Genomic DNA, 17,939 nt, shown 5'->3' on the forward strand with positions numbered 1-17,939 from the left:
ACACTCTTGAGGCTCTACTGGATGGATAGACCCACAGGCTAATGTGCTCACACCCAGACAGCCCCACACAAAGACGCACGTGCACAAATCTAGCAGACAGACATAAACAGGCCCAGACGCTCACAGATATACCCAGACAGACACCCAGAGCACCCCACACAGGGAGACCCGCATACAAACCCAGATGTGCACACGTGCAAACATTTGCAGGCACCCAGACGCCCCCACGTAACCCGGCTGTGCCCCTTGCTCAGGCCTGGACAGACCTGAGTCCGATCCCTATCTTGTCTGTCAGCACTGCCACCCAGAGGGAGCAGGCCCTGGAATGATGCCCAGGGGTCCCCCGCCCTCTACATGGGAGCAACTTTGGAAGCAGGGCCTGCTGTTGGGCCAGGGATGGGGGTGCTGTGGGGAAGGCACTGCTCTCCCCTGAGTCCAGACTGAGAGCACCACACACAGAGTGAGACACTCAGAGAGAGTGACGGAGACGGGAGATGGGGAGAGAGGCAGAGCAAGAGTGAGACACAGAGGCAGAAAGGGACAGCGACAAAGATACGCACAGACGCAGAGACAGACAGAGATGACAATGGGGACAAAGATACAGGGCAGAGGGGCAGAGAGGCAGATCCGCAGTAGACAGGGAAAGAGAGATGGAAAGAGAGCGAACAGCCACAGAGCAGTGAAGAGGCAGAGAGACAAGAGACAGGGATCCAGGTTAAGAGACAAAGTCACAGGTGGAGAGATGACAAGATGGAGAGAAAAGCCAATGGAGATTGAGAAGACTCAGAGATAAAGGGAGATCCTGGGACAGACTCAGAGGCTGAGAGAGACCTGGACAGAGAGACAGAGCGAGAGGAATAGAGATGGTCGTTTGAACTGGTGAAGAGTGACACTCAGAGAGGGAGAAGGTGGCACAAAAAGGACAGCAGAAATAAACAGAGACTCAGACTGGAAAGCAGGCGCTCGGTGGGGCAGGGGCTGAGGCTGGGCTTAGGCTGCCAGCCCAGCTCTGTCCCCTGGTGATGGGAGGGAGGGAGAAGATGCTGTCATCATTGCTACCTGAGACTCTGGGGCAGTGTTGCCACCTCCCTGCATGCTGGCTCCAGAGGGGACCAAGGGACCATCACCAAAACCTTTTGGTCTCCAACCTGCTGTGAACATGGAGAGCCTCCTGGTTCTGGGGACCTATACCCAGGCCTGGCATTAGGCAGTTTGCAGGGGCTGAGGTTTTGACAGTGACTGTCCCCTGTCCTGTCTCATCCTATGAACTCTCCTTTTCCTTAGAGAGGGGAGGCCTGGGGCAGATGGAAGAGACCTTCCAGTCTTCTCTGCCTTGCAAGAATTTTGGCAAGGTACTTAGCCACTCTGAACCTCAGTATCTTAATCTGTAAAATGGGGCCAACACTATCTGCCTTGTAGGAGGACTGTTAGGATTCCACGAGAGAATGTATACATGCTATATTCGTGTTTGACTAAATATGAGGGGAGCTACAGGGAAGGGGTGAGGAATTGTCTCAAGAAGTTGGGAGAGACCCCAAGGAGATGTTATGTGAGTTGGGATCTTGGATGAACCAAAGGTGACTGGGTGGAGGAGGGGAGCAGGGTGAGAATTCCTGGCGAGGACACAGCCTGGGCACAGGCAAGAGGATACAGAGAACAGTGGGGAGTGGAGAGTAATTTAATGGCTGGGGGTGCTCCTGTGGAGGTGGGTCAGGTTCAGCTCATGGACAGCCTTGAATACCAGCTGGAGCTTGGCCCTGGGGGCCTTGGGAAGATGACTCTGATCCCCCTGTTCTTTCCTGGGCTGCAGGCCCAGGATACAACCAAGCAGGCCCCCTTCCCCACCCTGTACTCAGGTTGGAGTCCCACATGGCAGAACCAGCTTCCTGGAGAGGAAGTGTTGGCCGCTACGGCTTGTGTGTTCTGCTGGCAAGAGTGAACACCTCCAGGCTTCATCCGCCAGCTGAGGCCCCAGGGAGGGGCCGCCCTGGACCCTCTGGCCCCTGGGGACTCTAGGAGGGCCAGTGGGCCCTTCATACCTTCCTTTCCATCTTCCCCCTCCTCTCTTCCTCCCTTTCTCCATGGCCCAGTGCTGGGCATCGAGGTCTGGGGACGTGGAGATAATTTGGCCAACAGCCCCTCCCTCTGGCTCCCAGGCTTTCTGGGAGACAGACACGTCAACAGCCAGACACTGTCAGCATGAGGGAAGCCCGGGGGCTTACAGGAGCCCCAAGGAAGGAGAGTCCGGCTCTGCATGGGATGGAAGTCCTACACAACTTGCCATGCCTTTATGCTCATTATCTCACTGAGCTCTTCCCACAGCATCATGAGGCAGGGAGTGTCATTCCATTTCACAGAGAAGGGAGCCAAGGAGGGGTCATTTGCTCAGGATCACACAGCTTGGGGGCCACAAAGAGATTTTCATTGCAGTTCTAGAAATTCAGCTAGCACCTATCAGTCCATCCAACGTGCCAGGCACTGTGGCTGGGGGCACTTAGACAATTCCGGCCCATCCTGGGGTCTTGTGCAGCTGGCCTGGAGGTTCAAGAGGCAGAGGGAGCCCAGAAGAGGGTCCTAACAGGGGTGGATGTTTTGGGAAACTTTTTGAGTTGGAAGATCAGGCGACTGACCTGGTGGTGTTTGACGCCACAGGGGGATCCAGGGAGAGGGCAGGAGGGTGCTCGGGGTGTAGGATTTTTCCAGCAGTGAGCGGCACTCATGTAGGCAGGAGAGAATCACTGAAAATTCTTTGGAGATGGAAGCTGCCTTGGAGAGCCTCTAGCCAGACCTGTGCTTCAGAACTAGCTTCCTCAGAACCAGCAGCTTTTCTAAAATACCCCCACTGCGGGGGAGCCCAGGTTGGTGTATCTTACACAAAGCTTTTTATTATGGAAAATTTCAAACATCAATGAAGTAAACAGAAAAGTATAATGAACCCCTATGTACTCATTGCCCAGCTTCTATAGGGATCAGCATTCACTCATTCTTGTAACATCCATACCTCCACCCACTCTCCACTCCCAATTCGATGATGATGATGATGATTACCTGTGCATCTTTTTAAAATCAGGGATTCTGATAGGCAGCCTGAGTTGGGGACTACCCACCTGGCCCCTTCATTTTAGGGATGAGCAGTGTAAGCTCAGAGAAGGGAAGGGGCTAACCTAAGGGTACCCAGCCAGTAAGCAGCAGAAGTTCATCTTGCTAAAGGACATTTATTGAGAGCCATGTCTTGTGCTGGTCACCAGGGATACCAGTGAATAAGACGGTCCCTGCCCTTATGGAACTCGGAGTCTTGTGGGGGATACAAATGTCAAATAGCCTCAAAAGTAACTAATGATGTATGTGATAAGGTGTATGTGAGACCATACACACAGGTGAGGGAAAGGACAACTTCCTGGAGGAAGGTGTCACTGAGAGATCAGGTAAGTGAGTGGGAATTAACTCAGCAAGTGGGAGGGGGAGGGGGAGAAGAAAGAGTAACAGCATGTGCAAAGGCCCTGAGCCCAGTAGGTCCAAGGCACTCAAAGGTAGCTAGTATGACTGGAGATTTCAGAGCAAGGGCCAGAATGGTGGGAGTTGGGGCTGGAGACATGGCCATAGGCTTTCCAGGCAGCTTGCCTGTATCTTTATTCCAAGAGCACCAGGAAACTGGAAAAGATGAACCAGGGCAGTTGGGGACGGAGACAAATGTGAGGTCACTCAAATGATGGGGCACCTGACTGCATGGGAGCAGAGGAGGTGGGCTGGCTATGGGGAGGGAGAGCGAAGAGGGGGCAGAGCCACAACTGGGCAGCTGGCGGGACCCTTTGATGCAGTGGGAAAAGTCATTGGGAAGAGGACGGGGGAAAATGACCAGGGATTTGGGGTTTGGACTTGTCAAGTTTTTGATGCCTCTAAAAGACATCAAAGTGCTGGCCCATCCTTCCCATCAGGGACCTCTGAGTCACATGACAGAGGCATGAAAGGGACCTGGGACATTTACTCATTGCTTTGGGTTTCCCATCCCTCCTGAGCAAGTTGGTCCTTAAGCTGGTGTGTGAGACTCGGTCACAATCTGGTCTCCGTCCACCTCTCTGGTGCAGGACTCGGGACCATCTCTGGGCTCAATGCTAGCCAAGCACACCAAACTCATCCGTGATTTATATGCTGGGTGGGCCCTCTGCATGGGGGTCCTACCCCCCCTCTCTCCTCAAAAACTCCTGCTCAGAAGCTCCTTCCTTTTTGGAGCCTTTCCTGCTTAGCCTTCTTCTCTCCTGACTGCGCTGTAACTGTGTCCTTCAGAGTGAACTCACCACACAGGGCAGTAATTGTCTGTTTGTGCCCACTCACCTCCACCCTGCAACAGGGCCACCCGAGGCTGGCCTCTTCCTGCCTAGGCCAGCATTGCCAGCACACTGCTGGGCACAGGGTCCCTAGTAACGTATCTTTAGCAATTGCGCAAATTAATGATGAATCTGTAGGTGCATATTTAGGGACTATTTTACTCTCTTTCCTGCCACTGTTAAGTCTATGACTCAGTATCCCTGTGTTCTTCTTTATATTACACCCAGCACAGTGCCTGGCAGATGGTGGGTCCTTAAAAAATATTTCCTAGGTCCTGGAGAGAATAAATGTCAGCATGAACCTTCACTGTGGCTCAGAATCTTGCCTTTAGAGCTTTGGCCCTAGACTCTGCTGCTACTTACTGCTCCTGGGCTCCTGGGCAAATTACTTAGCCTCTCTGAAGGTAATGGTAACACCTACTTCATAGAGTTTTGTGAACTCTGAAGGATATAACTCAGTGCCTGGCCCGTAGGATGCTCTGCTCTGCTCTGCTCGAGGGAGCTGTTGCTCTTTATTCAATTCAATTCGGTCTTTCACTTCAGGCACCTTTATCAGTCTTTGCTCCAAGAGAAGAGGCGAGGGAGGAGGTCCCCAATTCTGGGACGGCCTCAGAATTTCTCAGACAGAGCCTGGGGTGGGGCTGGGCTTCGGGGCGGTTCTGGGCAGAGGGGGTGGCTGCGAGCCCGGAGCTGTCCCAGGAGGCCCCTGGGGACTGGGGAGGGGGCGGAAGCCGGAGCTGAGGTCAGATCCGGCAGGGTGAGGAGCTGAGACATCCTGCGGGGGCGCCCGCGGGGACCTAGCGAAGCTCCCGGGGGAGCCGCCCTGGCACAGCGGGAACTGGAAGAGGGACGCCGGGTGTGGGGAGTTGGAGCCCCCGCAGGGGCCTGGCGGAGGGCGCCGCCTGGCGGTGCACCGCGGCATTGTCCGGGTGGGGTGTGCACTGTTGAAATGCCCGCAGGGAGGTCAGAGAGCGATATCTATTCTATTCGGGGCTCTGGACGCTTTCCTCAGCTTCTGCTTTGGAGTCCCTAACGTGTGCCAGGCACTGCGTTAGGCAGAGTCAAGGGGCTGTGACAGCATGGAAGCACACAGCACAGGGATTGGCACACAGTAGGTCCCCCCAAATGCCCTCCTTTCCTTTAGGCTCATTCCTGCGGGCCTCTGGGCAGAGGTGCTGGACTCAAGCCTGAGGGACTCCCCAAGTATGGGAAGGGAAGAGGAGGTGCAATTCCAGGCACCCATCCTGGGCTCCCTGGGGGGCTCACTCTGCCCCCCCCCCGCCAGTGGCCTCCATGAATGAGGACTGAAGCCTGTCTGCCTGGTGTGTGATGGGTAGGCAGGGTGTGGGTTGTGCACTGAGGTGTGGTGGGTGTGAGTTGGAGGGAGGTGTGTTTGGATGTCAGTGTATCTGAGTGTGTAGTCGTGTTGGTGTGTATGTTAATTTGGGGCTGTCTGTGCCTTTGTTGAGATGTGTGTGTCTGTGATCAGGTGTGTGTGTCCGTGTGTGAGTCTGTGTTCAGGGGCGTTTGTCCATGTGTGTCTATGACTCGGAGTGTGTGTCTGTATATGTCTGTGATCAAGGGTGTGTGTGTGTGTGTGTGTGATCAGGGGTGTGTGTCTTTGTTCAGGGGTGTGTTTAAGTCTGTGTGTTCACACAGGGATGAGAGCTCAGGTGAACACAGGTGTTCAAGGTGGTGTGTGTGTGTGTGCTGCAGACTGGGGGAGGGAGGCTGAGGGTGATCTGGGCCTGTCTGAGGAGGGGGTGAAAAACTAACCACGTTTGCACCCAACAGAGGGGTGGCCAGGCCCCTGCCCTGTTCCCTTACTGCAGCCCCTCAGGACCACTACTTTCCTTTCCTCCCCCTTCCCTAAGCCCTACCTGTACTGAGTCCAGCTCTCTATGCCTCCCCTTGGAGATGAGGAAACCAGGCCTAGAGCAGGGAGGGCCTGGACCAAGGACCTCAGCCAGAAGGCAGTGGAGCCAGGGTACTGGCTGGACTCCCAACTCCAGCCTGAATTCTCTCCTCTCCCAGGAGGGCACTGCACACCTTGTGCCCAGCCTGGGGCAGGGGTGGGGATGGGTTTCTGGGCTGGGCTGCGTGGGGAGTAGGACACAAAAGGCCCAGTGTCTGCCCCGGCCTCTCCAGCCCGGCCCTGCACTGTTCCGGGAGCCAGGTGGGTGTCCAGCACCAGGCTGGGCAAAGAGGGCCACCTGTGACATCCATGCTCACCGGGGGCCAGCCCCAGTGCTGGACCCACCTGCCCCACCGCCCCATGCACTGACTCTCACTGGGTGTGACAAGGAAATAAAGCTTTGCCCACATTTTGGGCTCATGGCGCCAGCTCTCAGCTGGCACCCACTCAGGCCCAAAGCGCTTCAGCTTGCCCTGCTCTGAGGAGGGATTGATGAGTAATTAAGATTGTGATGATATCAACACATATATTAATAGAATCATAATAATGGCTACTGTTTGCTGAGGCCCAACTGTGTGGCATTTCTAAGCTCTTTAAACAGGTTCCCGGGAGGCAGTGAGGCAGGGTGGTTAGGATCTTGGGCTCCAGTGACAGCCAGACTGCCAGGATAATTTCCCAGCAACACTTCCCAGCTGTGTGACCTTGGGCAAGGTCTTAAAATCTCCCTGCCTCAATTTTCCCAGCTGTAAAATGACGGTAGATGAGTTAACATACAAAAATCACTTAAAAACCCTGTCTGGCATTGATTAAATGTGCAACAAATATTAACTCTTATCATTGTGATCTCCTCAGCTCCTCACGGCATCCTAGGAGGTACACGCTGTTATCGTTGCTTTACAGATGAGGAAACTGAGGCTGAGCCGTTAGCCATAGGTTGCAAAACAAGGGGGCGTCCAGGCTGGGTCCTGAAACCAGGCCTGATACCAAAGCCTTTGTCCGAGGCTGTATTCCCCATACTGGCCTTGACAGGATAGTTTGTAGCTGATACGGTTAACCTCTGATAGAAAGTGCTTCCACATGCATCAACTTGTTTGAATTCCACCAGGGCCTTAAGGTGGGGATTTAATGTTAGCATCTCCCGTGATAAATGGAGAAATTGCGGTCCAGGGAAAGTGCCTTGCCCAAGGTTTACACAGCAAGCAAGTGGCAGAGCCAGCATTCGACTCCAGGTCTTTCCACTGTTAAACAGCATCATTTTATGTAATTATGGTTTCGGGGCGTACCTACTGTGTGTCAGGTAGCATACCAGCACTGTGCCCACATAAGCCTTTGTAATTCTTATAATATTCTCATAGTGATTCCTTGCTCTCTGTAAACATCAATCTCTACCCTCCAGGCTGAGTCCCCTTAGAGGACAGGGCCAGAATGTGATTTACCTCTGGGTGCCCAGGGCCAGCACAGAGCCTGGCACAAAATGAGTGAAGAGTCTGACGGGGAGGACACACATCTGGGTGGTGACACGGGTGAGGAGCGCTGCCAGAAGGAGTGGATGAAGGGGGACTTGGAAGGGAATGTAACTGGGGCACCTGACCCATGGTGGGGGTCAGGAAAGCCCACCTTGAAAGGCAGATATCTGTGTTGAGATGGAAAGGGAAGGTGGGCATAATATATTTATATCTATAGTGACATGTTTCTGTGTGATATTTTGTGCCTGACATTACGATAGTTATGATTTTAAAGTTTTAGGGAGTTCCCTGGTGGCCTAGTGGTTAGGATTCTGGGCCTTCACTGCTGAGACCCAGATTTTTTTTTTTATTTTAACATCTTTATTGGAGTATAATTGTTTTACAATGGTGTGTTAGTTTCTGCTGTATAACAAAGTAAGTCAGCTATACGTATACATATATCCCCATATCCCCTCCCTCTTGCGTCTCCCTCCCACCCTCCCTATCCCACCCCTCTAGGTGGTCACAAAGTGAGACCCAGATTTAATCCCTGGTAGGGGAACTGAGATCCTGCAAGCCGCGCGGCATGGCCAAAAAAAAAAAAAAAAGGTTTTATAGTCATTACCACATTTAGTCCTCAAAATGTCTCATTTAATTCTCAATACTGGGTCGTTGGCACAAGAATTAGCCCTATTTCATAGATAAAGAGACTTGGGCATAAGGTGATGAGATCATGGAGCTGGGATTTGAACCTTGGTCGTCTGCTTCCCTCCAGGCAAAGATGGGGATGGGATGGGGAGTGGGTAAAAGACCCCCTCAGCTGTCTCATTTCTTTTTTCCAACAGCTCTGTGAAGGTCTGCCTCAGCTCTCCTTACTTTTAAAAGCAAGGGAGGAGGCACCATGTATAGATGAGATTACCCTCCTAATTTCCTGCTAGCTATGCCCATTCTCAGTTCTTTCCTGGTTCCCATACCTCCATCGCCCGAGCTGCCCCAGAACAGGGCCAGGCATGCAACGAGCTCTCAACGGAGTGGTGCTGATGGATGCCTGGATGGGCCCCACCTGGGCTCCAGGCTGGGGCGGGGACAGGGCTGGAGTTGGGTCCTCGGGAGGCCCAGGCTGATGCTAGGGCCCGCACGCAGGAGAGAGGTTAAGAACAAGCATTAATTAAACGCCTCCTGCATGTTGGGCTCATGTGCAGGGTAGCTTGGGCTTGGGGTTAGGGGCTATGGGTGGCCTCCTGAGAGCCGGGCTTCCAGCACATTGGACCCCCAGAGTTTCGCCCGAGGCCCTGGGGGAGCTGTCAGGACGGAGCTGCTCTGGGGTGAGCCAGCGTCTGGGGCCCCCGCGGCTCTGAGCAGGCCAGGAAATGCCCGCTTGTGCTTTTGTTTTCCATCAACAACAGGCTTACGTAAACTTCTCGCCGGCTCCGAGGGCTGCCAGCGCGGGGGAGGCGGCCTTATCTGATAGGCGCTCTGCCAGGGCCGGGGTTCCCTGCGTGTCCCGGCACAGGCCACGCGAAGAGAGCCCTGGCTGTGGGTGGGAGGCGGGGCTTGGCACTGGGCTCCCCTACTCTCCCCCAATCCCAGAGCAGGAAAGTGCAGGGCCCCCTTCCCCCAAGATAACCAGGGGGAGCTACTCTCTGCCCCCAGACCCCGATTCCCAGTTCCCAGTCCTGCACGTGCCCACCTTACCTGCGCCCCACGGAGGGAGGAAAGCAGCCTGCAGTGAGATGCTGGGGTGCCCCAGTCACCCCAGGTTTGTGCTGGTCCAGTGGTTCCCAGAATACAGCTGGCTTGGGAGAAGAGGTTGGCTCACCAGCTTTACCTCTAGAGATTCTGATTTAATAGAGTCTGGGGTGGGACACACTATCAGCAAAAAATAAAAACAAAAAACTTTTTATTTTGAAAAAATTTCAAAATCACGGGAAAAAGTAGTAATACAATAATACAATGAACGCCCATATAACCTTCCTAGAGTCACCAGTTGCTAACCTTTTGCCACGTTTGCTTTCTCTCTATCTCTCCACCCCTCCTCCCGCCCCCGACATCCTTGAGGTGGATGATAATTATGTATTATTCCCACTTTACAGATGGGGGAAACTAAAGTTTAAGAGCTGAAATAACTAGTCCAGGAAAGTGGTGGAGCTGACATTTAAACTCAGATCTCAAATGAAAACTTTCACTGTTTTTGCTTTCTTTATGATTTTCTTGTGTTTAATATGTTTGGAATTTTTGGAATGATTAACACTTGCACATTGTATTGGAAGGTATTAAGTATGCCGTTTCCTAACTTCAGCATCTTAGTTCCTCACTTAAAGGTAGTCTTTGTTACTGGTTTCATGGGCATCTGTTCAGAGATATTCCATGCCTATGAAAACACATCTAGAAAATAGTTTTCCCACGGATGGTATTGTTTTGTCCACGTTGTTCTGCACTTTGTTTCCTCTCTGCCCTTAACTACATATCACAGAGATTTTTCCACGTTGTAAATATGAAACTGTTCCATTCTTTCAAAACAGTCCAGGGAATTCTCTGGCAGTCCAGTGGTTAGGACTTGGCGCTTTCACTGCCAGAGCCCGGGCTCCATCCCTGGTTGGGGAGCTAAGATCCAGAAAGCCTCTGTGAAAAACAAGCAACAAACAAAAAACCCCACAAAAAACAGTCCATAGTATTTCACCAAATAGATGTTCCATAATTCATTTCACTAGTGCCCTGCTGATGGGAAATTAGGCTGTTTCCAATCTATTGTTATGATAAGCAAACCTGCAATAAATAGCCACATCCATACATCAACTTGCACATATACAAGTGTATCTGTATGGTAAATTCCTAGAAATGGAATGGCTGGGTTAAAGGGTATGTAGATTTTTAATTTACTTACATTTTGCCAAATCACTCTTCATGGAGGTTGTACCAATTTGCCCTCCCACTTGCAGTGAATGAGAATGCCTGTTTCCCACACCCTTGCCAACACAGCATGTTATCAAACTTTTTGATCTTTGTCAATCTGTTAGATATAAAATGATAACTAGTAGCTGTAATTTCATTTCTCCTGCTACAAGGGAGGTTGACCGTGTTTTCATAAGACTAAGAATCATTTACATTTCATTTCCTGGGAACTGTTTGTTTATACACTTTTCCTATTTTTAATTAGGTTGTTTTTTTTTCTCCCTGATATGTAAGAACTCTTAAAATAGCAAGAATATCAGGCCCTTGTCAATAACATATGATATGTCTATTATATATATATATATCTTTTGACTTTGTTTATATTATTTTCCATGAAGAATTAAAATTTTTTGTGTGGCCAGATTTATCAAGTTTGTCATTTATGGATTCATTTTTTCAAATTATACTTTTAAAGGCTTTCCTAACTCTAAAAATCCTTTTGAAATTACTCCCAGGTTTTATTCATTCTAGAATTTGCTTTGGTGTATGATGTGAGGTAGGGTTTCAGCTGTTTCTCTGGATGGCTATCTTGTTGTCCCAGTGCTATTTATTGAATAATTCATCTTTTTGTTATTGATTAGCAATGTTACATTTGTCATATAAATTCCTGTAGGCATTTACCTACTGTATTAGTTTCCCAGGGCTGCTGTAACAAATTAGCACAAACTGGGTAACTTAAAGCAGCAGAAACTTTTTCTCTCAAAGTTCTGAAGGCTAGAAGTCTAAAATCAAGATGTTGGCAGGGGGTTTCCCTGGTGGCACAGTGGTTAAGAATCTGCCTGCCAATGCAGGGCACACAGGTTCGAGCCCTGGTCCGGGAAGATCCCACATGCCGCAGAGGAACTAAGCCCGTGCGCCACAACTACTGAGCCTGTGCTCTAGAGCCCGCGTGCCACAACTACTGAAGTCCGCGTGCCTAGAGCCCACAAGAGAAGCCACCTCCATGAGAAGCCCGCGCACTGCAACAAAGAGTAGCCCCCGCTCGCCGCAACTAAAGAAAGCCCGCGTGCAGCAACGAAGACCCAATGCAGCCAAAAATAAATAAATAAATAAATAAATAAATAAATAAATAAGATGTTAGCAGGGCCAGGCTCCCTCTGGTGACTCTGGTGGAACAAACCATCCAGTTGGTCTATCCTAGCTTCTGGTAGTTGCCAGCAACACTTGGCATTCCTAGGGTTGTGGCAGCATAACTCCAATCTCTATTTTGGTCTTTACATGACCTCTCCTCTCAGTGTTTATGTCCAAATTTCCCTCTTCTTATAATGATACCAGCCATTGGATTAAGGCCTAATCCAATATGACCCTAATTCAGTATGACCTCATTTTAACTTGATTACATCTGCAAAGACCCTATTTCCAATAAGATCATACTCCCACTACTAGGGGTTAGGAGTTGAGCATATCTTTTGAGGGGACACAGTTTTACCCACTACAAATATGCTTTCAAATTTCCTATTCTGTTCTATTGATCCATCTGTCTAAAATGCACCAGTAGCACACTGTTTAAAATATTGTAGGTTTATACTATGTTCTAATATCTGTTAAGACTAGTCCCCACTCATTACTCTTCTTTTTCAGAATTCTCAGAATTTCCTTACTTATGTTGCCATAAGGAGTTCAGATCAGCTTGCTTCTTTTAAAATTCCTATTGGTATTTTACCAGAATATATATATATATATATATATATATATATATATATATATACATATGACAATAATGTTCAGGTCTTCTTTTGTCCCCCTCAGCAATTTATTAAGGTATGTTTCTAATAAATCTTATGCATTTTATTTTTGTGAAATTCATTTCTAAATAGTCTTTTTGCTGCTATTGTAAACAGGGACTTCTCTTTCATTATCTCTTCTAACTGGCTGTTTTGTATTTATAAAGGCTATTAATTTCAGGTTATAAATTTTGCACCCACTACCTCACTGAGTTCTCTTATTATTTATAATGGTTTTTAAGTTGATTCTGTAAGTAATGATCAATTTTTCTCCTTTTTTCTGATTTTTATACTTCTCATTTCTTTTTCTTGTCTAATTGTGTGGGCTGGTACCTCCAGAACTATATTAAATAATAGTGTTGATAATACACAGACTTCTCCTATTTTTCATTATAATGGGAATGCCTTCAATGTTTTCCCTTAAAGCATGATGCTGGCTTTTGCATTGAAATAACTATATTCTATTGTATTTAAATATTTTCCTATTTTATTAAGGAAAAAAATTCTTTCTCAACTGCCTAATTCTCTGGCCTCCTCTACATACAGCCTAGACTCTGCAGTACTGAATTATTTGTTATTCCCTGACAGGAATTCTGCACTTTTTGTGTTTTTTTCAGCTTATACGTACTTTAAAATTTTTTATTTTTAAATGTGGCATAACATACATAAAGTGTGTATATAAGTGTATGTTTTGATAACTTTTTTACATATGTATGTATACCCACATAACCACACTCAGATCAAGGTGTAGGACATCTCCAGTGTCCCAGGAGGTTCCCTTCTGCCCCTTCCCAGTTTTCCCAGTTACCTCCAGAGGTAGTCACTATCTTATCTTCTATCATCTCAAATAGTTTTGTTTGTTCTTGAACTTCATATACATGAAGTAAGTACTCTTTTGCGTCTGGCTTCCTTGGTACAACATAATAAAGATGTGATTCATCCATGTTGCACGTGCCGGTCGTTCATTCCCTTCTCATTGCTGTGTAGTACCCTGTCAGAGAAATACACCACAGCTCATTGATCCAGTCTCCTGTTGATGGCATTTAGTTGTTTCCAGTTTGGGCCTGTTATGAACAATGATGCTATGAACACATGTATCAGGTCTTTTGGTGGATATATGCACTCATGTCTCAGGCATACACCCAGGAGTGGAATTGCTGGGTCATAGGGTAGGTGTATATTTAACAAAGCATATACTACCTTTGTTATAAATTTGGAAAGATTGACAAGTGATTTGTTATCACTTTAAAAGGAGTACATAGAGAGTGTTGTATGGGAGGTGAATCCAGAGTTCTCTGGGGCCCCAGTTCTAGCATCTGGGCTGTGTGGTTCGATTCCGGAGGGGAAGGTCAAGCACAGGCATTGGGGGTGGGGCATGGAGGGCATAAGCTGTGTCTGGACCCTCTTAGGCCCCCTCCCAGGGAGGAGAGGACAAGGTCTGCTAATATATGTCTCCAAGGGCAGATCCTATAAGATTCCTGTAAAGAGGCTGATTTGGGGCTTCACTCTCCCCACCTGTGCAATGGGCTAGAGTGGTAGACTCAATGGCTTCTGAGGCTTTGGGGTCTTTGAGCATCTGCCTGGCAGTTCACTCTTTCAGCCCCTTTCCTCTGATTGCCAAGGCTGCTGTCTGTGGCAGTATTGACTCTGGCAGATTTTAAAGGGGTGGGGGAAGGTCCCTGAGCCCCAAAGCTTCTGCCAGGGTGAACTCTTGTGATCAGGGCCCCCAGAGGCCTCTTCCCACCTCAACCCAGGCCTCAGCTGTGTCTCAGGCTCCCTGGGAACCCAGGGAAAGAAGGGGTGAGGTGTGCCAGCCTCAGCTATTTCCATGAAGTCAGAGCAGCTGCCGTGCAGAGTTTGGGAAGTTGTTGTTCTGCCAGGGGGGCACCCCAAGGGAAATGCTAGAGCTAGGGCCCTGGCCATGGCTGGGCAATCAGATCACCCCCAGATGAGCTCAGGACTTGCCCCCATACCCAGCAGCTGAGCAGAGGTACTCATCAGCTCAATCAAATACTCTTCGGTCTGGTGAAAACAGTCAGCAGTGCAGAAAACTCCGCAGCCCGGCGGCACTACTTACAGGGCCAGCTGAAGGCACTCACTAAACTTGGAATAATACTTAGCAGTCCATGATAGCAATCACTCATTTGGAAAAAAACAAAAACTAAACTAAGAATCTCAGAGTGGCTCTGGGTTCACATCCTAGCCCTGCCCCTTCCTGAGGTACGCCTTCTCTACAGGGATATTCACTTCCTTTGTGGTTTGTTGGGAGGATTAAATAGATAATGTCTACAAAGTGCTTCTCTTAGTGCCATCAGCAATGATACACCAGATCCTATTGTTGCAATTGCCACAGCCCTTGGGGGGCAGTCCTGGGAGTTGGGGCTTTGGTCAGGGTGGGATTCTATGAACAAAGCGCATGAACGTTATCCACAGCTTGAAACAGTATGGGACTTTCTGGAGTCCTTTTTGGGTGTACTCTCTGGTTCTCCTTTGACTGTGTTTACCAAGCCCTGCCTCACACCCAGATGCATTTCTCTTGCTTTGTCAACCATACCCAATGTCCAGCTCTCTTCTGGGCATTGGGCTTCATAGATGTTGGACTTGAACCCTGTGTAAATAGTCGATTAGACTGTCTTAGGAAGAGCAGTGGTACTACTAATAATATCAGTAAAATTGATATTATTGCATGTCTGCCCATTTGTCTGTTTCCACATTATGAAGAAGTAGCTACATGAATTGTTCGGAGGGTATATTTGGGATGGTCTGAGTTGGTCTCTTAGCTCACTCGGGCTGTTATAACAAAAATGACATATACTAGGCTACCAAACAACAGAAATTTATTTCTCACAGTTCTGGAAATCCATAAGTCCAAGATCAAGGAGTTGGAAGATGCAGTGTCAGGTGAAGACCTCTTCCTGAGTCAAAGATAGCCATCTTCTCACTGTGTCATCACATGGCAGAAGGGGTGAGGAAGCTCTCTGGAAAGCTCTTTGATAAGGGCACTAATCCCATTCATGAAGACTTCACCCTTTTGGCCTAATCACCTCCCAAAGGCCCCACCTTCAAATACCATCACATTGGGGTTAGGATTTCAGCATATGAATTCGGGGTGGGGGGCACATTCAGTCTATAGCACTTGATGTTCACCAAATTCCTCAGAGTGGTTCAGGATGTGGGGGCATGGGGCAGGGTCAGAAAGATGGGCAGGTGTCCTCCAGGCTTCTCATATCGACGGTCAATGACAGGCCATTTGCTGTCTGATTGGGAGGCCATGTATTAAAATGGCACAGACAGAGAAAACAAATGGGTTTCAAATGTGAGCTCCAAATCAGCAGTAACTAGGGCCATCACTGATTATGGGGGTTAATTTGTGATCAAGCTGCTTCAAACACTGGCAACTCTGTGTAGCTTCTCCATGACTAATAGAGTCGGGAATTGATTTATTTTACTATGGGTAATTATCTCCCTGGTTATGCAGGAGAAGCCAGTTAGTAATAATGACAAGAACCAGCATCAGTTCTTTCTCTGTGCTAGGCACTGTTATGCATTTTATCTGCCTTCTTCCTTGAAATAATCCAGGGAATGGGTGTGATCATTAGTCCAGAGAGATTAAGTAACTTACCCAATTAGTAAGTGGCAGATCTAGGATTCAAACCCTGTTTACCTGTCAGATGGCCGAGTCCATACTCTAAACACCTAGCCTAGGGACTTCCCTGGCGGCCCAGTGGTTAAGACTCTGCACGGGGTGTGGGTTAGATCCCTGATCGGGGAAGTAAGATCCCACATGCCACGCAGCACAGCCAAAAAACCAAAAAACCAAAACAAAGCAAAACACCTAGCCTACACTGCACCCTGCCTTGGGCCCTGCAAATTACCAAGTCCAAAGCTCCCCATCTTTCTGGTTGGAATTGGAAAGGAATTGATGTTGCTGGATATGAGATCAATATAGAAAATCCATAGTGTGCTTATCCATCGGCAATAACCAATTAAAATGTAAATGTAACAGAAAAAAAATAGGTTTAAAACTATAAACACTAGTAATCAACTAACAAAAGATGTTTCTCAATGGAGAAAATACAAAATATTATTGAAGAACACACACATGCACATAAGAAATAAATGAAGATATGTATTATGTTTATGGAAAGGAAGACTCAATATATAAATACTTTAATTTTCAAATTAATTAATAAAATCAATGTAATTTTAATAAAAATTTCAATAGGATTTCTCATTAAACTTGTTAAACTGATTCTAAAATTCACACAGAAATGTGAAAGTGCACAAATAGCTAAGACAAATCTGAGATAGAGTAAGGTAGGGGTCCTACCCTAACAAGTACCCTGATTTACAGAACAGCATGGTATTGGCAGAAAAACAGATATATAGGTCAATGGAACAGAATTGAGAGCCCAGAAACAAACCCATGCATATATGGCCAATTAATTTACAATACAGGAGAAAAAAACATACAATGAAGAAAGGATTGTCTCTTCAATAAATGGTGTTGGGAAAACTGGACAGCCACATGCAAAGAAATGAAACTTGACCACTATCTCATACCATACACAAAAATCGACTTAAAATGGATTAAAGACTTGAATGTAAGACCTGAAACCATAAGACTCCTTGAAGAAAACAGACAGTATCCTCTTTGACATTGGTCTTAGCAATATCTCTCTAGATATGTCTCCTCAGGCAAGGGAAGCAAAAGCAAAAATAAACAAATGGGACTACATCAAACTAAAAAGCTTCTACACAGCAAACCAAACTATCAACAAAATGGAAAGACAACCTACTGAATGAGAAAAGATATTTGCAAATGATGTATTTGACCAGGAGTAAATATCCAAACTACAACAGATGAAGAACTTATACATCTCAACAATAACAACAACAAAACCCAAACAACCCAATTAAAAAATAGGCAAAGGAACTGGATAGACATTTTCCCAAAGACACACAGATGGCCAATAGGCTCATGAAAAGATGTTCAGCATCACTAATTATTAGGGAAATGCAAGTCAAAACCACAGTGAGATATCACCTCATGCCTTTTAGAATGGCTATTATCAAAAAGGCAAGGGCTTCCCTGGTGGCACAGTGGTTGAGAATCTGCCTGCCAATGCAGGGGACACGGGTTCGAGCCCTGGTCTGGGAAGATCCCACATGCCGCAGAGCAACTAGGCCCGTGAGCCACAATTACTGAGCCTGCGCGTCTGGAGCCTGTGCTCCCCAACAAGAGCGGCCGTGACAGTGAAAGGCCCGCGCACCGCGATGAAGTGTGGTCCCCACTTGCCGCAACTAGAGAAAGCCCTCGCACAGAAACGAAGACCTAACACAGCCATAAATAAAAATAAATAAATAAATAAATAATTAAATAAAAAAAAAAAGACAAGAAACAACAAGTGTTGGCAAGGATGTAGAGAAATGAGACCCCACAGGCACTGTTGGTGGGAATGTAAATTGGTGTCGCTGCTATGGAAAACAGTCTGGACATTCCTCAAAAAATTAAGAGCAGAACTACCATATGATCCAGCTATCTCCCTTCTGGGTATTTATCCAAAGAATAGGAAAA

Source organism: Balaenoptera musculus, chromosome 6, assembly GCF_009873245.2.
Source record: "Balaenoptera musculus isolate JJ_BM4_2016_0621 chromosome 6, mBalMus1.pri.v3, whole genome shotgun sequence".
In the NCBI taxonomy this organism is placed as follows: Eukaryota; Metazoa; Chordata; class Mammalia; order Artiodactyla; family Balaenopteridae; genus Balaenoptera; species Balaenoptera musculus.